The sequence below is a fragment of the Bubalus bubalis genome, chromosome 4, assembly GCF_019923935.1.
Source record: "Bubalus bubalis isolate 160015118507 breed Murrah chromosome 4, NDDB_SH_1, whole genome shotgun sequence".
Taxonomy (NCBI): Eukaryota; Metazoa; Chordata; class Mammalia; order Artiodactyla; family Bovidae; genus Bubalus; species Bubalus bubalis.
This window is the reverse complement of record NC_059160.1, coordinates 23,714,722-23,737,920: the sequence shown is the minus strand read 5'-3', so window position 1 is coordinate 23,737,920 and position 23,199 is coordinate 23,714,722.

The following is a 23,199-nucleotide window of genomic DNA, read 5'->3' as shown; positions in this document are numbered from 1 at the left end:
GGATGAGGGCTGAAAGGGTCTTCATTTTGTGGTTTCAGATTCTTCTAGCTGTAAGATGGAGATAAAACGCAGGGCCTGACATGTCCAAATGGCAGGTGGTTTACAGCTTCAAATGGGAGAAATGTAAAAGGACTTTTCCCTCACAAAGTGGGAGAAAACATAAGATGCTTAGAATTGACAGAGGGTTAAGTGTAATACACAGGTCAGATGGAGACCCCTGGCATTATAGAGGAAAGAGAGAGAGCTATTCTCTATATGCTGTTCTCGAATACAGGCTTAATCACAGATGACCTTGAAGACAAGTCATTGTAACCTGTAGCTTACATAGATTGTCTGTGCCTCATTCTAACCTATATGCCTCATTACCAGAGTAGAAGACAGAGAGAAAACTCCATGTGCTTTTCATTTAACGGTTGTGTCTTTATAGACAATGCACCGATCAAATCTTGTGCTACAGTGCACTTGCCAGCTCACCATACCTGAGTGCCCCTCACCTGCTGGACCACTCACCTGCCCCCTCCCTACTTGAGGCAGATTTAAGGGCAGATTGAGGGCGTTTTGGATTATTCCCTGGATTGAATGAAACACACCCACAACTGATGAATCCAAAAGTCTCAAAATTGGAAACAGCAAGTTTGTGTTTATGTAACTCATTTGACAGCAAACCCTGACCTCCACTGACATGAGGCCATTTAGTCTTTATCCTGCTTTTTGTGGCTCTTCCTACATTTTGCTCTAGAAATACTAACATATTTGATTTTGAGAGGCTGTCTGGGGCTCTGCAGTAGCCTCGAGGACTTCAAAGAGAGCATAGATCCAGGTTGGTTTTCTCCAGGAGAAGGTTTTAAGAAGGAGAGTATTACCAATGTTTGCAATTCAAACATATCCCTCTTTAAAGGCATTAACGTGGAAAGAGTAATTGACACAAACAAACCTCTGTGTCCACCTGGTTCAGGCTCTCCCTCACCATCCTTGTTTTGACTTTTCTCTCTCTTTTTCTTTCTTTATGTTTCCTGCTCTAGGATGAATCCTCCATGTTCTTCCAGTTCGGCCCATCAATTGAACAGCAGGCTTCCGTGATGCTCAACATCATGGAGGAGTATGACTGGTACATCTTCTCTATCGTCACCACCTACTTCCCTGGCTACCAGGACTTTGTCAACAAGATTCGCAGCACCATCGAGAACAGCTTCGTGGGCTGGGAGCTGGAGGAGGTCCTTCTGCTGGACATGTCCTTGGACGATGGGGATTCTAAGATCCAGAACCAGCTCAAGAAACTTCAGAGCCCCATCATTCTTCTTTACTGTACTAAGGAAGAGGCCACCTACATCTTCGAAGTGGCTAACTCAGTAGGGCTGACCGGCTACGGCTACACGTGGATTGTGCCTAGTCTGGTGGCGGGGGACACGGACACAGTGCCCTCGGAGTTCCCCACTGGCCTGGTCTCTGTGTCCTACGACGAGTGGGACTACGGCCTCCCTGCCAGAGTGAGGGACGGGATCGCCATCATCACCACCGCGGCCTCTGACATGCTGTCCGAGCACAGCTTCATCCCCGAGCCCAAGAGCAGCTGCTACAACACCCACGAGAAGAGAATCTACCAGTCCAATATGCTAAACAGGTGAGCGTGTGGCAGAGGGCGCACCGATGGTGGAAGTTGGAGGGGAGTTTCCAAGCCTGGGTCGGAGGGGAGCTTCTGAGACTGGGTTGGAGGTTCACATACCAGGAAGAGCGGTTCGCAGTGTCTGAGGTTGAAGGCTGGCCACTGGGAGGGTCAGTGATGGTGGGGGCGACCCAGATTCAGAGCTCTCTGTGCGGTGTTCTTGCTTTAAGAAATACAGAACAGCTCCCATCCTTCTTGATCACTTCCCACATGTCTGGTCTTCCTCTTAAGAGTTTTGTGTGTTCAATCTCATTTAACACTCCAGGCAACAACTCTACGAGGCAGCTTTTGAAAATTGCTTGCATTTTACGATATAAGAGAATAGGCTTGTAGGTGTAAGCTGTCTAAGGTCATGCTGAAACTAAGAGGTTCAGTTTGAAGTTGAATGCAGATCTGTCCGATGGCCACACACCTGATCACTGGGAAAGACGAGACAGGCATAGATGTGAGAGAGGACTGGCTCCTTACCTTCGGGATGATGCTGAACCGAGAAGGAACAGCGAAGAAGGTAGCTGAGTCTATAGGCACATGAAGAGGGTTAGTCCCTTGGCTTATTTTTGTTTTTTAATAAATACTCTTGATTTTATTGAAAAAAGTTAAAAAATTAGTAAATACAAAGAATTTTACAACAAATAACAGTGTGCTCACCACCAGGAATTAGTTATTAATAGTTTGTCTTTACAGATATGACATTACAAATATGACAGAAATAGATATTACATGTATGGTAATGTCTTTTTCTTTTTGGTTCATTTAACATTTATTGTTTTTATTATTATTACTTAAAAAAATTTTTTTAATTAAACTTTTTTTTTTTTTTTTGCTTCTCCTCTCTCTGCCTTTGAGATTAAGTGAGAGCACCATTGTAGATACAACTTTTATGGTTGCCCTTGTTCTGGTTTATTGAATGAGAAGATATGGGTGGAATTCTGCTTCCCTGGCCTCACCTCTCCCCATGGGCAGAGAAGCCTGGCAGGTTACAGTCAGAATCCAACTTTGATGGCAGGACATCCTCATAGGGGCCTTTGTATAAACCAGTCAGGTACAGGTTCTGTATCTGCTTCTGTGGTTTTTTTATTTGTATAAAGCTGCTACATGTGGTGACCTAGATGAGTGGGATGGTGTGGGGTGGGAGAGGGGTCCAAGAGGGAGACCCTTCTCCAGGGGCTCTTCCTGACTCAGGGATGGAACCTGCGTCTCCTGCATCTTCTGCATTGGCAGGCAGATTCTTTACCACTGAGCCACCTGGGAAGCCCAATAGCTGATTAATTTCATTGTACAGCAGAAACTAACACAACTTTGTAAAGCAATTATACTCCAATACAAATTCAAATAATATGGAAGAGGCCCCCCCAAAAGTAAAAAAGACCTTAAATCTGAAGAAACAGTCATTGCTGAAATAATCAATGACCATCTTTCTAACTAGCTCCCTATGCATGTGTACCTGTGTGGAGATGAATCTACAGTTTTACATAAATGAAACTCTAACCAGACGTACTGTTCAATAACCTTACTTTCTTTCACTCAACAATGTGTTTTGGGTATCCATTTCACCTTTATTATGAACTATATCAGACATATAGAAACACATTCAGAAAAACTTAATTCATACTCAGGTACCCTCCACCTAGCTTAAAAAATAAAATATTAGAAAGTGTACTCTGGAGAGGTTCAAGTATATTGTATTTACAGGAGGTTGAATGTGTACCAACTAATGCTTGTTTAACTTCTGGAAGGGACTTGAACTCCATAGCCTCTCGACTACGTTCCCAGTTCAGAGTTGAAACTAAAGGTAATTTCTCTGTGACTGGACCTGGGATCCAGCCCTGACATTCCCCCACCTTGAACTCCCTGCTCTCTCTGTCATCCCTCGTTATTCCCACTTGTTGCTAAAGACTATCTTGGTTTTCTTCCTGCCTTCCTGGCAGATCTGTCCTGGCCTCCCAGCTTGCTTGTTTCTTTACACGTCTCTTAAATATTGGTGCCTCTCAGGGTTCTGTCCTAGACCCTCTGCTAGATTTCTCATCCATTGCTGAGAGTGCAATGTCTGTAAGTTCCCCCAAATTGATGTCTCTGGCTGCAGTGTTTCCCTTTAGCCCCATGTGTGTCCCTCTAGCCATGACCACATCTGTTCTCCTTTGGATGCTGTGGGCCCTAGAGCACACCATATTCAGAGCTCAACTGCTGTATCATCTCCCATCAACCCTCCCCATGCTCTTCTAGAGAAACTGGCACCTCTTATAAAAGGATGTGTTATTTAGTCACTCAGTTATGTCTGACTTTTTGCAACCCCATGGACTATAGCCTGCCAGGCACCTCTGTCCATAGGATTTCCCAGGCAAGACTACTGGAGTCCATGGCCATTTCCTTCTCCAAGGGATCTCCCCGACCCAGGGATTGAACCTGTATCTCTTGGGTCTCCTGCACTGGCAGGCGGATTCTTTACCACTGAGCCGGGAAGCCCCTTATAAAGAGTACCTCTTGTTACCCAGTGCCTACAATAAAAATGTCCAAGATGTCCTTGATGCCCCAGCCAACCATGACCTTGTCTGTGGATTCTCCCTGGAGAACCTTCTCTTACTTTGACCCATGTGCTGCATCCCAGTCCACCTCTTCTGACTTGCATTGCTACAGGGCCTCTTAAACACCTTCTGGCTCCCAGTTCTGCTTCTTTTCAATCTCCTCTGCAGTCAGAGTGATCTAAAATGAAAATGTGATTTCATCACTCTTGTGCTTAATACCTTTCAGCAGCTTTTCATTGCTCCTGTAATAAAGTCCCAGCTCCTTAATATGGTTTATAGAGTCTTCCACAGCGTGAGCCTTCCTGGCTTTCCAAAACTGTCTCATGCAGCTCTCTCTTCAATGCCACCTTCCTGCCAGGCTGAACCTACCATGCCCTCTCTCCCTTCCAGCCCCTACTGCTGCCTAAGTGTGCTCCCCAGGTGCCCCTGCCCAGCGGTTCACAGATGCTTGTGCCCTCTTCTCCTGCCCCCTTTTCATTGTCCCTCAGGATTCAGTCTTGGCATCCCTTCCTCTGCAAGCCAAGCCCTGGGCTGACATCACTCTGTTACACACCTGCCCTGCATCCTCTGCCTTTCCAATAAAGACGATCGTCATTATGTGCTTTATCACCTCTCTTCCCTGTACGCTCTGTGAAATCAGGGACACTTCTGTCTGCCTTGTTCATGCAGCATGAGAAAGATCCTTGGATCGACTGCAGGACGTATCTCCGAAATGCCCATCATCCAGTACCTCCCTGCCCCGCAGGAGCGTCTCTGCTCTGCTCCTCTTTTCAAGACAAGGGACGTTTCCTTTAAAAACTTACTATGTGTTCAGTTCTGTACATTCATGTTTTCTCCTCATTGTTAGTGTTAAATTCAAATCTGATTCAGATGATTTTTCCAAATATTTGTTCATAAAAACCAAAACTAACAATAAAGGAATATCGAGATGAAAACATCTGCCAAACAACCCAAGGAAGTCAAGTGGGTATTATCTTAGGGCCCATAAATACGGTTCAGGAATGCCTGATTTTATCTTAAAAACTTCCTCTGGGTAAGCTACCATCTGAAGATAGTACCTCTCACCTGGCTGACTTCATGTTAGACTATAAATATCTGTGAAGCCTGGTCTCCAATCACCATATCTTTGAAACCATAATTGTTCTTAACCTTGCCGCCATCTCTTCTGGCCACTCAGGAAGGCAGCTTCCATCATCCTCTGTGCTCCTTTTTTTTTTTTTTTTTTTTTTTTGTCCACAAAATGGGATCTTAGTAGCCCCACCAGGGATTAAACCTGGGCTCTAGGCAATGAAAGCTCGGAGTCCTAACCACTGGACCACCAGGGACGTCCCAGTCCTCCGTCCTCCTTTCTTGCAGCTTATTGTCAAGAGGACCACAAATGCTCGCCTCCGCCTTCTTGTGCACTGTGGTCCTAAATAGAACAAAGATGGCACAGTCCAGGTTATTCACACTTCCCTTGAGACCAGTGCAGAGCAGAGAGACAGTCCATCTTCCTTCGATCTGCCAACTGCTCCATGTAAAGGGCTCACCAGGCTTACCAGAGCACGTCTCCACTGTTTCCTCCATGAAGGTTGTCTTCTGCTCCTGTTCCCTGACTCTTCCAGGCTTCTGTCTCTGACTGTCTGCTGGGCATCTCCCCTGGACAGGACATCTCCCCTGTCCATGGACCTGCAGCCCACATGCTTCTCTGTTGCCTTTTCCTTCCCCTTCTCCCCAGTGCAGCTGCCCCTGGCTCTAGAATCCAATGCCTAGCCTCTCTTAGTATTTGAACACTAGCATTCGAATAGTTTTTCCATTAGGATCCAGAAAGGATTGGGATTGACTAACAGGGACTCTTTCAGTTCATCAGTGGAATTCACTTAGGCATCCTCAGTGCTCCTCCTCCTCCTGATCTGAAATCAGCCCCTCCCCACTCCCATCAGAGCTCTGGTCTCACTAGGGTCACTCTTTTAAATAACAAACCAAGCAGCCACTGCATTTAGCCACAGCAGGAAATCTTGCAAATGAAATTGTTGCAGACGCTGAGCTGTTTCCCAAGGAGGACTTTTCCTTTGGCCTGATGCTTAGCTCCCCGCAACAGCAGCAGCCCCAGGAAGGCTCCTCAGGACATATTCCGGGGGCACGCGGCCCCTGGTTGGCACCAGGAATACAGAGTCGGGAAATGGCTTCTTGCCTCACCTTCTGAAAACCCAGGAGCATTCACAGACCCTGTGGTCCGTCCATCCCCAGCAGTACTGCAAGGGGAGGGAAGCCCCTCATTCATACCTGACTGTGGCATTCTTTTCATGTGAGGCACGTTCCTAAGTCTTGACTTGGGGAACACAGACAGAAGGTTCTATGCTGTCCCTAAATCCCAAACAGAAACACATATTCGAAGGGATTTACTTGTTATTTGGGCTTCCCAGGTGGCTCAGTGGTAAAGAATTCTCCTGCCAGTGCAGGAGACACTAGAGACTCTGGTTAACTCCTTTCATCAGGAAGCTCCCTTGAAGGAGGAAATGGCAACCCAAGTATTCTTGTCTGGAAAATTCCATGGACAGAGGAGCCTAGCGGGCTACAGTCCATGGGGCCGTGAAGAGTCGGACACAGCTGACTAGCTGAGCATGCATGCACTTGTTAGTTGCAGGAGGAAAAAAAATTTTTTAATGATATATAAGCATTCTCAGAAAGAATCCTTAAAATGAGCTATTTCCTTCACTGTCAAATGAATGTTATTTATCCCCCATCAATCCAAATTCCTTATTGATAACTTCTTAGCTCTTGGAAGCCTGGTGCCTATATCCAGACAGGCTCCTGGACAAAGCTGTTTACCGGGATTGCAAGAAAAGTACAGAAACCCAGTTAAATTTGACCTTCAGATAAATGACGAATTTTTTTAAGTATAAGTCTGACTCAATTATGGCATGGGACATACTGATATTAAAAGATAATTTGTTGTTTATCTGAAATTCAAATGTAACAGGTCTCCTGTATTATTTTTCTTTTTTGGCCAAGTATGACAATCCTACTTGGTATACTGATAGGGATTCATTTTCTGTTAGAACTTTATAGCATTCATCTATGCCTTATTAGTAAATGTAGTACAGCGCCCTTATACCAAGACATGCTGAGAACATTTTGTTCCAACTGGGAACTTTATTTGGTTGAAAGAATTGGAGAATTTCTTATGCCATACATTCTTGAAGTGAAGGATCTTAGTTGCCCAGAGAAGCCCGAAAACCTTTTGCTACCAGATGATCTGTAAGTGTTTAGGAAGTGATCAGGCAAGTTGTCTAAAGCCTCTCTTATCCCCTGAGCTAGAGAAGATTGGTAGCTTTTAGTAGGCATGAAGAGCCAACTCTTTGGAAAAGACCCTGATGCTGGGAAAGATTGAGGGTAGGAGGAGAAGGGGGTGACAGAGGATGAGATGGTTGGATGGCATCATCGACTCAATGGACATGAGTTTGAGCAAACTCTGGGAGATGGTGAAGGACAAGGAACCTGGAGTGCTGCAGTCCACGGGGTCCCAAAGAGTCAGACACGACCGAGCCACTGAACAGCAACAAAAAATAGGCACGTATCTGTGTGCTTCCTTTATCATTTCCCTCGGGGAGCAAGGGACGGTGAATTTCCTTCTCAGTGTGCCTCCAGTACTTGGCCAGCGTATTTCTGAAACCTGATGGTGTTCCTGCTGCTCACCTCTGGGCTCTCTTTCTGTCTTAAGGACCCAGCACTCTTGTTCTTCATCCATAGCAACTTTGGGGACTTGTAGAAAGACCAGTTGCTCTTTGAGATCTCAACATAGCAAATCTCTTATCTTGTTGTTGCTGTGCTCAGATGTGTCCAGCTCTTTGCAATCCCATGTTCTATAGCCCACCAGGCTCCTCTGCCCCTGGAATCTTCCAGGCAAGAATACTAGAGTGGATTGCCATTTCCTTCTCCAGGGGATCTTCCTGACCCAGGGATCAAACCTCGTCTCTTGCATCTCCTGCATTGGCAGGTGGATTCTTTACTACTAGCACGACCTGAATCTCGCTTAATTATCTTCCCCTGGTGTCCTCAGCTTTCCTACTCAAAAAATGTTTTTTGTTAATTCCCGCCCCCCAAATTCTTCCTTCCCTGTGAAAGTTGCCATCTCAAAAGGCCACAATCCTCCTCTAGTGAGGTCTTTGAGGGATGAGGATGACTGATGTGAAGGAAGGTGATTTGTTAGGTTCTTTTTAAAAGAGCTGTGATGAACACGATCTTCCTCTAACCTTGGGGCAGAAGCCACATCCTCGAAACCATTATGTTAGCAGGATCGTTCCCACGGGATGCCTCCTTGACTCTCCTGGCCTGAAAAATGCTGAGAGATTAAGAAATAAACTAGGAGTTGAGTCAGTTAGTTTTTAGGCACTGTGGGCAAGACCAGCTTGGTCGTTCCTATCTCTTATGTGCATGATAAGTCACTTTAGTTGTGTCAGACTCATTGCGACCCTGTGAACTATAGCCCACCAGGGATGGAACCTGCATCTCTTGAGTCTCTTGCCTTGGCATGTGGGTTCTTTACCACTAGTGCCACCTGGGAAGTGGAGTGCCAAGCACAGGCAGACTGAAGCTAAAGCAAATAGTTATTATAGGTTCATTTCGTAGAGTTTATATGTGAGTCAAAAGTTTCCACAAATGCATTGTTCTAAGTGGACTGTTAGGCATGGTGGTCTTTACCTGATTGAAGAAGTCTGCTAGAACCTAAGGAAAGCTCCATTTTTTGCAAGAAATGTTTAGTAAGGCAAGACACAATCTGTGTATAGAGAGACTTTAGCTGCTCAGTGGTGTAGCAGGAAATAGAAATTTGGGAAAATAGCAGAAGAATCTAATAATCCTAAAAGATACATTCATTGCTGATTGTAATTCAGGCAAAGCAAGCTTTAACTATTCATGGAGGAATGGCTGAATGTGAGGGTTATTCAAGCTCTCCTGTTTTTCTGTAGTCTTTCACCTTCCTCATGTCAGATATATAGATGGTCATTTCAGTAAGTGAGCCTGACTCCTTTCCCTTAAATTCAGTGAAGAGCATTCTGAGCTGCTTAACACTGAGACCCCCTACACGATTTCTTCCTTAGTCACTATTGAATTCTATGGCTGACGTTACTTACCAGTGACATAGTTGGGGCTTCCTTGGTGGCTCAGATGGGAAAGAATCTGCCTGCAATGTGGGAAACCTGGGTTCAGTCCCTGGGTTAGGAAGATCCCTTGGAGAAGGGAATCAGTCCTGTGCCGTGCTAAGTTGCTTCAGTCGTGTCTAGCTCTTTGCGACACTATGGACTGTGCCCCCAGTGGGCTTCTCTGTCCGTGGGATCTCCAGGCAAGAATACTGGAGTGGGTAGCCATTCCCTTGAGAAGGGCGTGGGGTCTCACAGAGTCGGACAGAACTAAGTGACTGACACATTTCATTACACACTGTCATGGTTGATGTTTCTTTCCTCTTTCTTCGCTTTCGTTTTCCTACTCATCTTCCTCCTCACTCTCTTCTTTCCTCCTCTAAAAAATTATTTACAATTTGGAGGAGAAGGCAGGAAATAGAGAGGGGGAGTGAGTGGAAAGAGAATTCCATTCCACTAAGGACAGTTTGGGGAGGGGTGAGATGCCCACTTGTTCTGGGCGAGAAGACATAGGTGGTCCAGGATCCATGGGGAGGAATAGGATGGTCTCAGGAGAAAGGAAGCAAGAGCAGTGCAGGGCTTTGGCTTTCCATGAAGGAAGCAGACAGACTCATCCTCAGAGCACGCTTAACCTCAGAATGTGGGTTGGTGGCGACGGTCAGGGTTAAGAAGACGGTCATAAGTACATGCTCAAAAGCAGCCCCATTGTCAGCCAGGCTGGCAAAGTTAATAACTCCGGTGTTGACTGCCTTTCTGAATGTGTTCTGCACACCCGGCATAGTGTGATTATCTAACTGGATCCCTGCAAAAATCCTGATCCATGCAAATGTCCTTGGGAAACGTTTTCTTATCACCCTTTTAAGGGCAGCTCGTCCTTCCCACCCTCCCAAGCTCCCTGTCCCCATCCCGTGCTTTTTTTCCTCTCTGTAGCACTTATCTGACATGTTGTATAAATTTTATTTTAAAACCTTTTGTTGTCTGCATTGTAGGCACTTGATAAATATTTGTGCATAAAAGCATGAATGAAAGAGGGAACCATTATGCCCATTTTATGTTTGTAAGAAGCCCGAAGCCCAGGCTTGGGTAGTGTGATGCCTGGGTCTGTCTGGGGGACCTGGATTTCAGCCCCTCACCCTGCTGCATAGTAATCAAGCTTTAAAGAAGCCCTGGCTGCCCTTAGAATCAGAGCACCACAGCTGTGAGAGGCCTCGGTGCTCATCTCATCCAGCCCTTTCAAGATGTGTATTCTCGAGGGAGAGAAAGAGTAGGTAGGATGGTGAATGGATTTCACACATGTGAGGACAGAATCTCAGAGCTGTCCCTTGGCTGTCGGAGGCAGGGCAGCGGCAGAACCCAGGGGCCCACACTCTGCAGAGAACACACCCCTCTTGGCCGCCTGACCACAGCCTTGGAGGAGCTGGCAGGCAGCCAGGGCTCCCCAGGTAACCTTTGGCCAGGTCTGGCAACATCCCCATGATCCTTGCTCCCTTGTTCTTACCCAGACAAGGCTGCAAATTCACAGTTAATGGGAATCGAAGCTGGTGTTATTTAGGAATTGAGTGGGAGTCATTTCTCCATCTGCTCTTTCTTCCCACCAGAGGATAAAGGCTGGCTGGGTGGCGGTAAGGACGGAGGCGAGTTGCCAGAAAGCGCGAGTGCTGTCATTTATGGTTACAGACATGGGCTGGAAGCCCGAGTGAGGGCTGGACCATGGCCGGCCAAGGTCAGCTTAACGAACACAAGCTTCTTGAGAGTAGAGAGGGTTCTGTGGCTTTGGCATCTCTGTAAGACCTCGCACGTTTTAAATAAGTAATGGTTTGAGCCTTTCTCCCTTTCCTCTCCAGTGGAGCTGTCATGGATGCATAGATGGTCATCTCTCGGAAAGAATCCTCCAGGACCTGGTGTGGCCAATAAGGATTGGGAGGAAGTGGGGTGTTGGGCCTGGCTGACCTTGAGAAGGGCTTGCTGAGGGAACTGACCCCGTGCTGTAGACAGGGGCACCCAGAGAGGTGGAAGAGGAGGGCAGTGGCTGGGGCTGGGAGTCAGGGAGCCCTCCCCGGCCCTTTAAAGATTTCATCAGTGGCGCATTCTCTTCCAGGAGGGCCCAGCGGGGTCAATGCGCCCAGACTGGCACCGGTCCCCAAGCTGGGCCGGCCGATCACACATGAAGGGACTGCTGCTGGCAGAGTAGAGCCCCTGCTGCTGGAATCTGTTCCCTCTTCTCCGGCTGCCAGCAGCAGCAGCAGGCCGGGGGCTGCCGACTGACTGCCTCGCTCGCTGCTCCGGCTTCACTGTCCCTCTTTCATCATTGCCTCACACCGCTCCCCACCTTCCTGCTTATTCTTCTCCATCTTTCTCTGTAGGGTGTTCTGTTCGTTGATCTCTTGCTGCCCCACTCTCTTTCTCCCCAGCTTTCCTGTCCAAGCTTAAAAAGCTTTCTTGCATTTAGCTTTCTGTGGTCATATGTGACCCCGTGGAGTTCTTGCACATGCACACACAGGCATACACATCCACGTACATGTGCATTAGATAGCCACACAGCATGGACTTTTGTGTGTACCCTGCCCTGGTGGCTCAGACAGTAAAGAATCTGCCTGCAATGCAGGAGACCTGGGTTCCATCCTTGAGTCTGGGAGATCCCCTGGAGAAGGAAATGGCAACCCACTCCACTCTCTTGCCTGGAGAATTTCATGGACAGAGGACCCTGGCAGGCTACAGTCCATGGGGGTCTCAAAGAGCCTGACACGACTTAGCGACTTTCACGTTTGGCATCTCTCAGGTGAATAGAGAATTATTCAAAGAACTGGATGAAAATATTTCACATAGAAAATCTCTCCACTTCTTCCTGTCACTGAGACCGTGTTGTTGATTGCCCGCAAAGGGCTGCAGATGGGACAGAAGTTGGGAAGAATCTTTCTATGTGACTTGCCTGCAGTTAGCTCTGGTGAATATCAACAAGGTATTTCCATCCACTCTGATTTCATTTGTAAAATCTTGGTGGCTGTAAGACTGGTTGCTAAGTAACCCCACATTTACTGTTTAGGTAAAGGAGGTAGACATAGTAGGCCAGTGGGTCTATATCATGTGAAGAAGTCTATCATAGATATCCTCTTTTTTCTGAAGGAAAGATCTTTCCTGATGAAGCAGCAGAAATAGCTGTGGAAGCCACACTGTGACCATATCATATTCATTCTAAGCAGTCCTTTTCAGCACTCCTTGAAAGAGGTCAGGGTGGCATCCAGGTGAGGATATGTGGTCCAGGTAAGGATGTGTGGTCCAGGTGAGGATGTGTGGTCCAGGTGAGCATGTGTATCAAAGTCCACTTAGTGTTTGACATCAAACCTGATGATCAATACCTTCAATTCATTCATGATCATGGCTGATGATGATCAAAGTGACCATTTTCATACACGGAATCTTCATGTCCATCATCTTACAGATTCATTACAACAGAGCTGTGAGGGCTTTGTCTGATCACTGCACAGATAGACGGTGGGGATCAACAGAGAAAACTCTGACACTTACTCTCTTTTAATTTTCCCACCAGCATTTCCAGACATTCCTACGTACTTTTCTTGGTCATTGAACAGAAATCTATCAGAAACTTTTGTTCAAGCGAAATAGCACAATAGAATGGCATTATAATATAGTTCATTATTACATAGATTATACTAATAAGTCAAATTTCTCTCATGTTGAGTAGGTAGAGAAAAAGCCAGGTATCTGAGTGTATTATAGATTATGACTTAAAATGGTGAGTGATCCCACAGTCTGTGTGTGCGTGTACACTCAGTCATGTCCAACTCTTTGTGACCCCATAGACTGTAGCTCACCAGGCTCCTCTGTCCATAGGATTCTCCAGGCAAGAATACTGGAGTGGGTTGCCATTTCCTTCTCTAGGGGATCTTCCCGACCCAGGGATCAAACCCTTGTCACCCGAAAGTCTCCTGCATTGCAGATGGATTCTTTATCACTGAGCCTCGTGGGAAGCCCAAATAAAAATTTTGGCAGCTCCACACAGCATGTGGGATCTTAGTTCCCCAACTAGGGATTGAACCTGCACCCCCTGAGTTGGAAGTGCAGACTTAACCACTAGACCACCAGGGAGGTCCTTGTTGTTCAGTCGCTCAGTTGTGTGCAACTCTTTTGCTACCCCATGAACCATAGCCCACCAGGCTCCTCTGTCCATGGGAATTTCCAGGCAAGAATACTGGGTTGCCATTTCCTTCTCTAGAAGATCTTCCTGACCCAGGGATTGAACCCACATCTCCTGCATTGCATGTGGATTCTTTACGACTGAGGCACCTGGAAAGCCCCCCACAGGCTATGTTTTGTTCCCACATCTCACATGTGTTCACATATAGACTTACCTCCTTTACCTGGGAGAGAAGTGGTCATAAATTCAGCAACAGGATGCACCGAACATAACCAAGAATCCCAAAGAAAGCAGAAAAGGGCTTTGAGCTAAAACCACCGACACAAAATCTTACCATAAAATGAATGTGGCCTATTTTATCTAAAGAGTTCATTTACTGTAATTTTAATACATGTTTCTAAGAAGCTTGTGGGGCAGTTGGTTTAAATGTGGCATAGAGTATCTGTGACCCTGTTTAAACAAGATTCATAAACATATTTTAAGTGGTTTGTCCAGAACTGGTGTGGTGGCTGCCTGGTCATCAGGCCCCAGACTCCTCCTGTTAGCTTTCTACTCTTTTTTTTATAGGGTGTGGCCTTTATCCCCATGCTAAAGATGCCTGTTTTAAGCAGCAGAGTGAAGTTAGGAAGGAAGGAGGGCAGGTTGTTTCCCTTTCAAGGAGAACACCCAGAAGGCCCATACTTTACTTCTAGTCCATCGGTCAGAAATCAGTCAAATCAGGGCACTGCTAGCTGCAAGAGAAGCTGGCAGTTCAGCTTAGTCTAGTTTAATTTAGGTTTTGACCTGGGCAGTAATAGGCCCAGTTAAAAATCCAAGTTCTCTTAACTAGAGTGGCAAAGTCAAGGCCCTATGTTTGGTAGGTGACCATTTGTGTCTGGAGATAACTAGCTTCTCTGATTTCCCAGATGACAACAGCTTAGAAATAATAAATAGGATGGGAGTTGGGTAGGTGAACTGATGGCATTAAGAAATAAATACAATTATGAGGTGTGGAAAGTATTAGGAAAATCCAGTGGAAGACCTTGAAAGGAACATTTGTCTAAGATCATTTGGGGCAGACTGCCTTATACGCCTTAGAAAACATATATCCCCTTTAAAAACATCCCTGTAGAGCAAAACAGCATAGGCATTGTTAAGTCATCAATAAAAGCTTAAATTATATTGATTATCTTTTGTTTAAGGCATCAGTGAACTCTATACTACCTTTCTGAAATTTTCCATTTAAAAATGCTTCCAATAATCAAGAAAAAGCTTGATACTTAAAAACACGAAGCTTCAGCAATTTAGAAAATTTACTTAAAAAAAGATTATTGAGTGACTACTTTGTGCCAAGTGTTTTATATAGCCTTATTTCATTTTAAAAGTACTGCTCAGAGGCATTATGACTTCCATTTTTCAGAGAAAGAAACTGAGATCTGGAAAGGTTCCATCACTTGCCTACTCCACATACAGATAAACTTGAGTTTCAAACCCAAGTCTTGGTGAGTTCCAGGTGTACTTTGCCCCATGCTGTCCATCTTTCCCTGACTGAGGAGGTCAGGTCAGTTAGGCAGGACTGTGATGTAGGTGAACACATCATTAACCTCAGGATGAAGTAGTTTTATAATAATATCCTTTCTTGACTGCTCTACTGAATTCTTGTCCTGAAGCTATGATCAATCTGGAAACAGTCCAGGAACAGACAGCTGTGCACGTGTGTTCAGGACGTTCCAGACTGAGTCTGTTTCTTTTCCTCCCCATCCCAAAGTGTGTCACATCTCTGTTTACCCAGCCTTGCTGTGGTCTGTCTTATACGTTCCTTTTCAATGAGAAAGGTTGATTTTTTCCCCCCATATTCCTTAGTCCATGTTCCAAAGTCCTTTACGCATATGAAAACACAACCACTTGTAGCGTTCTTGGACCTGAAAGTCCTTTGAACTGAAGTGAGAGCTGACTTTCTGTTCTGAGATCCGGCAAGGCTCCTGGAGGTGACAGGCGTGTGGAAAAACACTGTCAGGGGCTTGTAATAAAACAAAACAAGACCTTGGCCCCTGTCATGATTTACAGATGTCCTCCAAGGCTGCTATTCATTTTTGACAGGTCAGATAAGTTTGGATTTGCTTAAGGGTAATACTTGGCTGCTGCTGCTAAGTCACTTCAGTCGTGTCCGACTCTCTACGACCCCATAGACGGCAGCCCACCAGGCTCCGCCGTCCCTGGGATTCTCCAGGCAAGAACACTGGAGTGGGGTGCCATTTCCTTCTCCAATGCATTAAAGTGAAAAGTGAAAGTGAAGTTGCTCAGTTGTGTCCGACTCTTGGCTAGAGACTGGGTAAGAGTGAAAGCAGCGCTTTGGGAATGAAAAAAACATGAAATGAAGAGGGTGGCTTTCTCTACTTCTTAATTTCACATTCATTGTTAGTTTTTGACCCCTTTTTATGTCCTGCACACTGTGCTGGGCCCTGGGTGCTAGGCATACAAATGACACGCCATCCATTTGCTTGACATCACTAGCAGTGAAGCATCCACAGAAAGCTCTTTCAGTCTCCTTGTTTAGACTGATTTTTCTTATAACACAGAGTGAATTGTTTATGAGGCTAGAGGAATGAGCCTCAGAAACCAAGATCAAAATTTCAATATACATTCAATATACATTTCAATATACATCAGAATTGCCTGATCCTTCCAACACAAGACTGTGATGGATCTCCTCTGAAAGAGAATGAGATAGTGGAGTTGAGGAGGAGAAAAGAATCCTTCTAATATCGCTGATAGCAGCTGAATTCTTTGATCTCATGGTCACAGATTATTAGCCACCTGCAAACTCAAAACCTCATAAAAGAATATTCTTTGGAAAGGAATCAGATTCCCCTCCTCCCCCTCACACGCATGTCGTGTGCTCACTCACCAACAAGTTTAAAAATAGGAGCCACAGCGCTGCCATGACTCCCAGGCTACTGCTGCTGCTGCTGCTGCTAAGTCACGTCAGTCGTGTCCAACTCTGTGCGACCCAAAGGACAGCAACCCACCAGGCCCCAGGCTACTAGCAGCCTTCAGTTCCCTGTGATTTTACTTTGATGCCCAGTTGACCAAGGCTCTGGCTCAGAGCGACCTCTAGCGGCTGGTTCAGTCCTCAGGGAAGCACTTCCCGGAACAGAAACATTTAGCAGATTCCAAAATTCACCCAGCAACCATCAGTTCGTTCTTTAAGTCTGTGAGTCTGTTTCTGTTTTGTGACTTCATTTGTATCATTTCTTTTCATTTCCTACATGTAAGGGATGTCATACTATATTTCTCCTTCTCTGTCTGGCTTGCTTTACTCAGTATGGTTGCCTGGGGGAAGGATAGGAGGAAGGCAGAGTTAGGGAGTTTGGGATGGACATGTACACACAGCTATATTTAAAATGGATAATCTACAAGGACCTACTGTAGAGCACAGGGAACTCTGCTCAATGTTATGTGGCAGCCTGGATAGGAGGGGTGGTTTGCGGGAGAATGGATACATGTATATGTATAGCTAAGTCCCTTCGCTATTTACAAAACTATCAGGACATTTTTAATAGGCTATGGAGAAGGAAATGGCAACCCACTCCAGTGTTCTGTCCTGGAGAATCCCAGGGACGGCGGAGCCTGGTGGGCTGCCGTCTATGGGGTTGCACAGAGTCGGACACGACTGAAGCAACTTAGCAGCAGCATACCCCAATACAAAATAAAAAGCTAAAAAAGAAATTAACCCAGACTAGCCGAGTGGAACACTTGTGTGTTCTGAACCATCCTCCATGTGATCAGCTTTTTACAGATTCTGTGCTCTTACAGCACAAGGAACGGATTCTTTCATCAGTCGGTACCTACTATGTGCTCAAAACCATGGGGACTGGTCCAGAAGCTGGGTCTTGCTGGGGAATGAGTCCTGAGTCCCACAAACATTTCCAGAGAGCAGGGGCAGGGTAACTGGGGTAAAAGTAGTAACAGAGAGTGAGGTAATGCAAATAAGCTGTGTTTGCTGTGATCATCAGAAGTTAACCTTTTCCCTTTCCAAACAAAGGAGGCTTCTCAAATGTACCACCTGATGCTAACTCAACAGCCTCGGAGAAGTAGTGATGTGCTGACTTGCCACCATGCTGTCTTCAGTTCCTTGTGTTTGGAGTTTTCCATGTCAGTGTTTCTCAGTCCTGACTATGTGTTAGGATTTCCCTGAAAGGTTTAAGAAACTGTGTACAGATCCCAGGGTCCCCCCACAGCAACATTCCAATTTAGGTGTACAGGATGGGGTAAGTGCCTGGGAATGCATGCTAACTTACTTCAGTCGTGTCTGACTCCTTGCAACCCCATGTACTATAGCTAGCCAGGCTCCTCTGTCCATGGGATTCTCCAGGCAAGAATACTGGAGGTGTGTTGCCATGCCCTCCTCCAGGGGATCTTCCCGACCCAGGGACTGAACCTGTGTCTTTTATGTCTCCTGCAATGGCAAGCAGGTTCTTTACCACTAGCGCCACCTGGGAAGTCCAAGGGCCTGGGAATGCACATATATTAAAAGCTCCTAAGTTGATTCTCAGAGGCAACCAGGAGTGCAAGTCATTGCTCTCAGTTCAGCTGCCATTTTTATAGCCCCCCAAACCAGAATGGGGGCACAATGGTAAAAGAATCTGCCTGCCAACACAGGAGACTTGGGTTTAGTCCCTGGGTTAGGAAGATCCCCTGGAGGCGGAAATAGCAGCCCACTCCAGTATTGTTGCTTGGAAAATTCCATGGACAGTGGAGCCTGGTGGGTTACTGTCCATGGGGTCACAGAGAATTAAACATGAGTACACACAAGAGAGAATGAACAGAATACGGTGAAAGACAATGATAGCATTTGCACAGACTTGAACTTGGTGCTAATGGGAGAATTTTCTTTTGATTCTCTCCTGATGACCAGTCTAAAAATTGTGATCCCTATCAGTGCTGTGAAATTTTAATTCCATAAATTTAAATTTTAATTCAGAAAGAGTAAATACAGAAAACGCTAGAAAGGACACAGAGGGTATATAAATTGGTGGCCTACAGGGAATTCCAGAAAGGGTGCCTAGAGGGTCATACACTGCTGGTCCTCTTGCAGGTGGTCATACTTTCCTTATACAGTTTTGGGTCCCTTTGCTGGCACTCTGTGTGTCTATTTTATGCACAGAAATGAGTCTCCATCACGAAAGCCGGCAACGTGAGCATCAAAGCAAATCTGACTTTAAATGGCATTTCAATTCCCCTGTACTTAGATTACCAACGCCAGAGAAAAAAAACTTCAATGCTTCGAATTTGATGTCTGCTGGCCTTGATGAGAAATGGAGGCTTTACTAAATTTTGGAGCACACAAGTGGTTTTAAAATTAAAGTTATTAGCACTAGAAAATGATGTTCTTTGTATTACTACACTGTTATTACATTTAATGGAATTGCTCCCTAAAGTGTTAGAGAATGAAGGGAAAAGCGGTTTAGAATGAGGAAGACACAGGGTAAGAGGTAAGATAAGAAAAAAACAGTGCGCTATCTTGATCTTGCAGCTCTATCCCTGGAGGCCAGGGGAGCTCTCTCCTTCTTGGCAACCCACTGAGTTGGGCTTGAGAATGTTCTGGTTGGGGGGTGGGGTGGATTGCAGGTGGTTTCATAATGTGTGGTATTCTGACTGCTGTGAGCAAGCAAGAAAGTTAGGCCAAGATACAGCTTTGAAATTGTATATTAAGGAGGACAAAATTTTTCAAAATAGAGTGATGCCATCCATCTTATTAAAGACACTGCAGGACAGAAGAAACTGTATGTTTGTCCAGAGGAATAGTAAGAGAAAGAAATGCTGCTTTATTATTGTTAAGACTTTTTGTGATTTGTGAGTGAGAGCTGTGACCGTCTCCAAACATACTTCCCAAGCAGGTGATTATTAGGTGACTGTGATCTCTGGCCTTGATGCCCCTGTCTTCCACCCGCCATGCCATTTCTCCTACATTTATCATATCTTCTGGCTGAACACATGGCATTTTGCAGTGGACCCTTAAGGCCATCAGACTTGGGCTTTGTTGAATGAATGGGAAGGAAGGAATGCAGAACACTTGTGGTCGCCCAGTCTCCAGGTTTCAGATCTGGGCTCTTAAATGGAGGCTCTGGTGTCTCTACACCGAGAGCATCACAGGAGGGAGGAACTAATCACTACTAAGAAGAGTTTATTAATTGTCACGCAACACGTGTACCTCTTTTGGGCTCGACCAGGCATGTTCTAATAGAAAGCTGGCTCCTTAAGGTTGATTGAGAATGTCTCATGAAGGCAGTCAAATCTTTATTTTGCATTTGCCCAGTGACTGGTGATGTAAGTAGGATTATGTGTTTAGCTGTTTGTTTCTAAGTATTTAGAGTGTTTTTTCCAGCTTTCATGGCAGGGATGCACAGGACAATGTTGGGTTCTGCACTGGGGGTGAATGGCAGATAAAGGGAGGCTTGGTTACTGCCCTGCACTGCAAACCTCAAACAGTTAGGGATCCGTGGCTCTTCGTGGTCGAGAACCATGGCCATTCTTAATGTTTCTTGTGCTTTACAGCAGTTTCCTTTTCCTTGCAGCCTTGTTTTCATATCAACTTTATTTCACCCTGGCTGTTTGGTGTTGTCTTCAGAACCAGTCAGCAAGGAGAAGGGCCATCAGAGTTAATCCCCCTAGAATAGCCCACCGTCCTGTCTTCTGTGTTAAGTCCAAAGGTGACCTAGAGATTTCCAAACTAAGTGAATTGAGTCAGACAAAGACAGAAACCATATGATATCACTTATATGTGGAATCTAAAATATTACAGAAAATAACTTATCTACAAAATAAAACAGATGGATGTAGAAGACAGACTTGTGATTGACAAGGGAGAGGTGGGTGGGGGAGAGACGGATTGGGAGTTTGGGGTCAGCAGATACAAACTATTCTATATAGGGTGGGTAAACAACAGCGTCCTACTGTATAGCCCAGGAAACTATGTTTAATATCCTGTGATAAACCAGAATGGAAAGGAACATGAAAAAAAATGTGTATATTACTGAATCCGTTTGCTCTACAGCAGAAATTAACACAATAGTGTAAGTCAACTATACTTCAATAAAATGAAAATTTTTAAAAAGTAAATTAGAGAACTTGCCAAAAAAAGGGTGACCTATAAATTTCATATTCTCTTCCGGAGGAGCTGGGGATACATCGGGAGTTGAATGGTCGTCTGATGCTTCTTTTTCCTCTATTTCTGTGGGAGATGATAGTTCATATGTCTTGGTGTCAGGAAAACTGAGACGTGCTTCTTTTTCCACTGAAAAGGTAAAATTGGCAAGTAGGCAAAGAAAGCAAGTACAGCATTGACTCAGGCCTTGAAATCTTTTGGGTCCCGTGTAAAGAACACACATGCTACGTGTGTCAGCCCTACCGGGGACACGTGCTTCAGATTGTGAGCTTTTTTTTTTTGGAAAAAAAAAAAAAAAGAAAAAGCCTGTCTTCCATTCCTTCTGAGCCTGGGAAAGGATCCTGCTTTCTGCACACTTGGTCGTACCAGCTGTCGAATCAGTCACTCTGGTTATTAGTAAGCAGCAGGGGAATATGTTTATTAAAAAAAGAAATTGACAGGAGATGTAAAGAAGGAACAGGACATATCTGAGGGGGAAGAGACTTTTCAGAAATAAATGAGACTGGGGCATGATCTTGTAATGCCTGGGTTCTGAGAGCCTGATCACAGAGCCCACAGATCTTACCATTGCTCCAGCCTTCGCTGGCCCACCCTGATGGTGTGGAGAGGCGTAGCATTACGGCAGGGGAGCAGTCTGTTCAATGCAGCGGCATCATGCCTTCATGAATTCAGTTCAGGGGCATGTGCTCCTGAAAGGGGCTGTATGGTCATAGTTCCTCAAATATATTCTGCTTTCCTTTACAAAGAAAGAACCAAGGCCTGACAAGAATGGCAACGGTCTCAGCAAGCATATTCTAGGACTTTACTGCCTGGTGGCTACCCTGAATGGTGGAAAACCTATCACCTTTGCATCTGTGCTTTTCTGGGGGTGGAGACATTGCCATTGAAGACCTCAATGTGGTTAAGTAATATCTCTCAAATCAAGTTGGAATTGGGAAGAAGTTGCAACCATGATTTGCTGAAGCAAATAATAAATAGGATTTCAGTGACCTGCAAAGAATGAAGAATTGGATATTGAGAGCAGAAAGCTAAGTTTTCCACAAATCTCTGATGGTTCCCTTTTATCTACTGGATGAGATATATATATTTCTCAGCCAGCCATCAAAGACCTTTAATATCTGTGTCTAACTTTTTTAAAAACAGTCTTTAAAAAATTATTTATTTATTTGGGTGCATCGGCCAAATACATTATTTTAGTTGCACCATGCAGGATCTTCATTGTGGCACGCAGGCTTCTCTCTAGTTATCGTATGCAGGCTTAGTTGCTCTGTGCCATGTGGGATCTTAGTTCCTCAACAAGGAATCGAACCTGCATCCTGTGCATTGGAAGGTGGATTCTTAACTACTCAGCCACCAGAGAAATCCCTGGGTCTAACTTTTACAATTGGGCTTATCCAACTGCCTCTCTCTTCCAACTCCCTGCCTGGCCCCAACATACCCTGCTTGTGATCCAGCAACATCCAATGACATGACCAGCCATACTCTAAATGTAATAGTTTCTTACTGCTCCTTGCATCCATGTGGTTGTATCTCTAATATTCCTCTTTCAACTTCCCTGATGGATACATGACTGTCCCTTAAGATCTAACTCGTGTCACCTCCTCCATGAAGCCTTCTCTAACAGTTCCAGGCAGAATTTGTCACCCCATCTTTGTGTTCCCACAGCCCCGTGTTCACAACTGCTATTATCACACTTAGATGTGAGGGCGGTTCAAATTAAAAGTAGATCTGGGAGCGCCTGAGGCTGGACTGTCTCACTCATTTTCACAGCCACCCCAGGATTCAATGCCTAGAAGACTCACACATTTTTTTGGTGAATGAAAATGTGATTGAATCAATAAAGATGAAAGGTGGGGCTCATGCCTGTGGAGTGAAAAAGTGATTATTCTTTTTAAAAATTCAATATGTTATCCGTCATGTGTGAAGGTGATATTTCTGATTCATTGGCAGTAAAATGTAGACTTTGGACTAGTTTTAAACATCGGCTTTATGTGCAGAGTGCTCACATAGCCTTCTGCCTTCTAATCAGTAACGTGAACTTGGAAATGAGTTCTCACTGCCCTTCCTGCCTTTTTTATAAATAGTCAGACTCCATCATTCTTGCATGGCTCCCCAAAGTTGTCATTCTTTCCTCTCTGCTTTCACAGCCTCTGTCCTCATTAGCTTGTGTCCAGATTCCCATAACAAGCTGTTCTGGGTCCCCTTTTTATTAATACCACAAAAATCATCTTACTCACCATCAGGTTTATATTTTTCAAATATCATTTGGATCATTTTGCCTACATGATGAAGGATGGGTGGGGACTTCTTTTAGCCACATTGAAACTTAGCACAGCAGTCATCCTCCCTAGACAGCAAATTTCTGCTTTCAACTGATCTCAAATTAATTTTCAAGAGGGACTTCTTTTCTCGGCCTGCTCTTCTCTTTACCATCCAGCGAGGCGGTCTCTTGCGTGGAAGGTGCACTGTGCTGAGAACACGCGTCTGTTCCCAGCTTTGCTACCCGTTAGCTGTGTTATGAGTCATTTTACCTTTCATTTCACCTTTTCAGACTTTGGTTTCCGTATCTATAGGATAATGTCTTGGGAAAA